At 31.8% G+C, this 6,102-nt stretch overlaps 1 pseudogene across 1 annotated transcript; it reads right to left on the reverse strand.

The window, feature by feature from the left end:
- Nucleotides 1-240: 240 nt before the first annotated feature.
- On the reverse strand, nucleotides 241-5,831 carry LOC105162754 (raucaffricine-O-beta-D-glucosidase-like; annotated as a pseudogene). The gene is made up of 13 exons (XR_016063672.1): nucleotides 5,653-5,831; nucleotides 4,930-4,999; nucleotides 4,653-4,711; nucleotides 4,419-4,494; nucleotides 4,262-4,339; nucleotides 4,032-4,119; nucleotides 3,202-3,760; nucleotides 2,622-2,740; nucleotides 2,070-2,350; nucleotides 1,916-1,959; nucleotides 1,487-1,604; nucleotides 1,289-1,394; nucleotides 241-872 (listed from the first exon to the last, which is right to left on the reverse strand). The product of XR_016063672.1 is annotated as a raucaffricine-O-beta-D-glucosidase-like (transcript).
- Between the last annotated feature and the right edge of the window lie 271 nt (nucleotides 5,832-6,102).

The following is a 6,102-nucleotide window of genomic DNA, read 5'->3' on the forward strand; positions in this document are numbered from 1 at the left end:
AGACAAGTGCTAAAAGCGCCAACAACTAATAAAGACGCATTTGCTAATAAAGTCAGATACACGTTTGCTGAATGTGATTTATGTCCGAACTGTACTTCTTCTTTTGCCGACACTTCTACATTTCTTCTTATTCTTTCAACAACAGAGTTCAGCAACAGAGCAATGTACAATCTTTACACATATAAATAAGTTCTTATTCAAGCTAGAAAGAGTAATACTACTACATAAATAAAGCTCCACCATATTTATTCATACTCAAGTCAAACACACGTTTCATGATTCAACATATAACCAGACACGTAGACTCATACTACATAACTTAACATGAAATGAAACACACACTCATACATACTAAATGATTCTACATAAATTCTAGAATATGAGCTGGTGATTGTGTCTAGTCTTCTGCATCTCAAGAGCTCTTTTAGGGTTTGTTCTCTGAACCCTTGTTATTTCCTGGCTCATTAGCACTAGGAACATTATTCCCCGAACCCTTGTTATCTCCCAACTCATTTGCCCTAGGAACATTATTCCCCTTACCTTTATTGTCTCCCGACTGATTTGCACCAGGAACATTGTTCCCCGCTCTTGATAGATTTGCACTAGAAATATTATTCCCCGAAGCCTTCTTATCACCAGATTCATTTGCACTAGGTTCATTATTCCCCGAACTCTTGTTATCTCCAGACTTATTCTTCACCAAGAACTTGGCGAACCACGTAGCCGATTCTTTAGGGTGTCTTCTCAGATGATTCATGTAATCGATGTAAATGATACCAAATCTGGAAGTGTACCCTTCGTGCCATTCAAAATTATCACAGAACGATCATGCAAAGTAGCCCTTTACGTTCACTTTCCCAGCTTTATCATTCCTGCAATCACCATAATAAAATTCAGTTAATTATAACCACGATTACAATAATATATAGATAGCGTTAAAGGGAACTGAAATTAATTAGAGATACTATTATAATAAGGAAAAAATGCAAGCAAACCCCTTGTGATAGTATAAATAAGCAAAAAAGAAAAAAAAAATTAGCAATTTACCTCCCTGTGTTTTCTAAAGTGCAACAATTTGTTTCTTTATATTTTTTTAAATTGAAGCAATTTATCTCCCTAAACTTGCTTCATTTTAGAAAGAAGGGGGTGAATTACTATTTTTTTTTTTTTCATACGGTAGTAATTTGTTCCTTTGTAATATCGCAGAGGGTAAATTGCTATTCACCCCCTATTAATTAGTCATATTTGGAATTTGTAGTTAGAACATTGCTCAAAGAAAATTACTTACATTGCTTTCAGAATATTTCCAAGATGATCTTGGTGATATTTGATCCTTTGTTGATCCTTACAAGCTTGATAAGCAGTGAGTCTGTGATCATGCTTTTCATCGACCCCTAAACACAATAATAGTCCCGATAAAGACAATTACATTTGGAATTCAAAAATGATTTTATATAATTATCAACTCGAGATTAAGAATCATTACCATTTTCAGTGATGTATATAGGAGGGAGGTTGTATGTGCTGTTGTTGTATGTTTGGTTTATTTCTTTCAAAAGCTCGTAAATTCCATGTGGGACTATGCACAACCAGTCTGAACCAGCCTAAGTATTAAATGAGATACAAATTAATGAATAATGAGAAAGTAAATATCGGTTAATTTATAAATAATAAAAAGATAAATTGTTTTATAGATAAAATCAATCTTGAAAATTATTTTAAGTCAAATCTGCTTTGGCGAATTATATGACATGTATAGTACCTTTCTTGTGTGATTGGTGTACAGTTCTAAAAAGTGACTAATCATATGCAAATATATCACACTTCCTGTGGGATTAATTTGATTCAACCAAACCTAATCTGTAAGAATTTTCCATCTTGGTGTAACAAGAGAGAAGAGAATGGTAAAACATACCACCTCGCCGATTTTCACCTTTTCCTCGCAAATCATTTTTTCCTCTATAAAAGAATACATCAATACGGATGTTCGTAAATCTAATTTTATAATAAATGATGATTTTATCTAAAAGTTGAAATTATGGGAAAGGAGAATTATTTAGTATTTAAACTAAAAGAAAAGACAACAAGACGAGTAGGTACGTAGTTGTTGTTTAAGGTTGTCAAGAGCTTACGATAAATTGCAAGTTTTTGATCTCTGTTGTAGCCGTATGCAATGTTAGGATCAGGATCATGCGACGCATAAAAAGATGTGTAATAGTTTAAACCGAGAAAGTCAATGGATCCTTTAAGCAAGTCAACTTCATCAGGTTCAAATTGTAGAAGATTACTGGCAGAAACATTATCTATCATATTTTGGGGATATCTACCACTTAATACAGGCTCCAAGAACCTGAAATTAAACCAAATCATTAGGAGAAAATCTTATTAAAATTCAAAAAAAGTTTAAAAAGAGAATATATAAATACATATATTAATGACAAATTATGTCAACCAAAATGGAAAATATGAGTAGAATTTGGTATATTAATATGTTACTTTTCTAGAATTACAAAACTTAATTAATATCAAATAGAATTCCAATAAAATTGAAATTACCACCAAATTATATTAATGACAAATTATAACTAGACAAAAATTGCAATTTTGAGATTTATGCTTACCATCCCAACATAAAATCACGAGCTCTTACAGCAGCCTTTCTATCATCTTCATCATCTTTATTTAGTGGCTCAAACCAGCAAGAAACAAGTGTTATTCCTATCTGGCCATTCTGGTGTGCCTGAGGTTTTACATCCCATTTTAGCAAACTCCAATAACACAAAAATAAGAAGAATGATTGAGATATGTTGTTAATTTATAGTACAAAAAAATTGTAATTTTGATCCTATAATTAAAGATTGTGATATTTTTAATTTTATACGAATATATTTACATAATTTATTCTTATTACTATATAATTTATAATTCTGTCCCTCAAATAAATTTATGCAAGATAAAAATGCCATCTTTCCTAAATTATAAGACTAAAAATGCCAAAGCCCCTAAGTTACAAGATTAAAATTGCAATTTAATTGGGTCATGTGTAAGTCACATGCAATTTTTTGCTCAAAAATGATGAAAATTTTCACAATTTTAAAATTATATGACCCAATTATGAAAATCAATTCTTGCAGGACAAAAAATGTTACGCTCATAAATTACTGGGCTTAAATTGCAACTTTTTCCTTATAGTACACATACCTTAAATTTAGTTCTGTATGATTGAACTGCTGCTGCATGAGCAAGGAGCAAGTTTTTCCCGACAGTATATACGTCTTTGGTTGGAGTTGATAATGTCAGAAAGCCGTTAATGCTGCTTCTACCCGATTTCTCGATTAGGGTTTTGTTGAAAACACGACTTTCTAGTCCAGATGAGAGTGCGTATGTGGTCCGGTTATAGTCATGATGAAAGGCGCCTCTATGAGGAACTAAATTAAGGTTGCTCTGTTGCATTATTTCAGACCCTCTATAAGGAATGAAATTGTACTTTATGGGTTGATCGTCGACAGCTATATGAGAAGCAATCCAGTTGTCCGATAGACTTGAACTCAACAATGTTTTAGTATAAGTTGCATTTATGTTTGAAACAGAAGTTAGAGGCGAAGGAGGAGGAGGAGGCGAATTGGCAGCGCCAGGTGGAAATTTGCATGAAACATATCCATTAACACAGTACGTCCATGGCTCGTTCAGTGTTGTCCAGTATTTTACCCGATCACCGAATTCCCAAAAGCATAGTTCTGCAAAATCACGAAAGTCGTTCCTGTTTTAAGACAAGACATCATATTTTAAGAAAAAAGAAAATAAAATAAAAGAAGTTTAAGAATATTATTGACACAATAAAAGATATTGGTGTAGTAGTATCACAAACTGTCGTTTTTGAGCAAAAGTGCACTCCTTTTTATAATAATGATGTCAAAACTGTTGTATCTATGCCACCTCTTTTAGTTATAATGGGTATCAACAGATGAAGTGTACAATTATAGAAGAAGTTGAGTAGATGAAGTGAGACAAATTGAAATTGAAATGCTTACACAATGTCTTGGCTTAAGAAGCCACCATACTCTTGTTCCAAAGCATAAGGAGTATCCCAGTGAAAGAGAGTCACATAGGGCTCTATTTCTGCATCAAAGTGTCGTATATATAAATAAAACAAATAAACTTACTGCAGCTCAAAATATTATTTAATTATTTTTTTTGAAAAATTTAGATGTAAAATATTTAGAACTGATATATATATATAATTATAAAGTTCAAACTCAACTATAATCTTTGAGAGTATTGATAATATCATTGTAGAAGTCGATTCCTTCTCTATTGACACCAAGGCAAAGTTTTCCACCTGAAAGCACATACACAAGAATTATTTAATTACATTGTTTTCAAAACCAAATATTGTAATATTTTCAAATTAATGTTACCAGGCAATATTCTTGGCCAAGATATCGAAAATCTGTAAGCATCAAAACCCATGCTCTTCATCATCTTAATATCTTCCTGCACAGCATAACATTTTACTTAACCACTCATCTTGCAATATAATTGATTTTGTATTTTTTATATATATATGTAAATATTAATTGATAATATTTTTTTTTATTATTTTTGGATAATGTGAAACACGCCTAAAAAAATAAAAATAAAATTTAAATTACCTTATATTTCATGTACACATCAACGGCTACATTCCCGTTGGATCCATCCAAAATGTTGCCTGCCATCCGGAATATAAAATTTCTTAATAAGCAATGAGATAGTTACAATGACTTTTGTGCTCTTCTAATTCTACACCATCAACCAATGACGTCTAATTATTCTCAAGGTTAAAATTGATATTCAATAAATAAGTTCAAAGTCATGTATTCAACTGAGAGAGAGAGAGAGAGAGAGAGAGAGAGAGAGAGAGAGAGAGAGAGAGAGAGAGAGAGAGACCAGGAGTCCTCAAAGTGAAAACGTCCCAGACACTAAGGCCTCTACTACCTTTGGCAGCACCTCCTTCAACCTGAATATAGAAGGCATGTGATATTTAATAGTAATATAATTCCCAAAATCATTTCAATCTTTATTCATAAGTAGTAATAAATGTTAAGCCCATATATCAATATATATATATATATATGCTCGAAATTAAACACATTCTAGTTATGCTTCCGAATAATGATGGATGTGTGTGTATATATATATAGAAAAAATTACATATTTGGTCCTATAACTTTAAATCGTTAATACTTTTTATTCTGTAATTTTCTTTATTTATACATTTAGTCTTTTTTTTTATGAACTTAGTCTTGAATATCGCATATGTGGTCCTTTTTTGGGCAAATTTAGTCATATATTGACAATGAGATATATTAAAGTATGAAGGGGATTAAAATTGTCAATACAAGACTAAATTTGTTAAGAGGTTAAAGAGTTCCCCCAAGAGGATTATTTCCTGAGCCACATTAAGACTAACGCTATACGTGTTACCATCCATCACTTAACGTACGCCTCCTGTAAGAAACATAGGTGTCAAGGGAAGTCCACTCACTAGGGACTAGGACTGAATATGAGATGTTAAAATTAAATTTGTCAAGAAAAAGAAATAAATGCGTAAATATTATAATTTATACGACAAAAAATATAATTTTATATATGTGTGTGTGTTTGATGGACCTGATAAGCAGAGGTACCAATTCCAAAAATGAAATCACTAGGAAAATCGTTACGAGTGAGATTGCAAAAATCAGTGTGAATTGTTTGTGGTGGTACTTGTGTTGAACAGTGGGACATGGTGAGAGCTATTCAGACAGCAAACGTGGATGAGATAATTGTTTATGGACAACAATGTAACTTCTGAGAGATAATTGTTTGGCTTTAGCAACGTGGATGAGGCACTTCACCTATTTATTGATGCTCGTTTTTCCCTTTAATACAAAGGTAGGTGTGAAATTATGTTTTAAAAATAATATCTTTTCTCTTGACACGTGTTCACTTATTATTTTATGGGACAAAATGCATAAAATTTCCTTCTAATTTAAAAGTCAGCTAAAATTTCCTTTTTATTTTAAAAATAGGCTAAAAACCCTCTTATGTTTGGTAAAACTCAGCAACAAAATTTCTTTC

Source organism: Sesamum indicum, linkage group LG13 (assembly GCF_026168435.1).
Source record: "Sesamum indicum cultivar Baizhima isolate 11 linkage group LG13, ASM2616843v1, whole genome shotgun sequence".
NCBI classification, from domain to species: Eukaryota; Viridiplantae; Streptophyta; class Magnoliopsida; order Lamiales; family Pedaliaceae; genus Sesamum; species Sesamum indicum.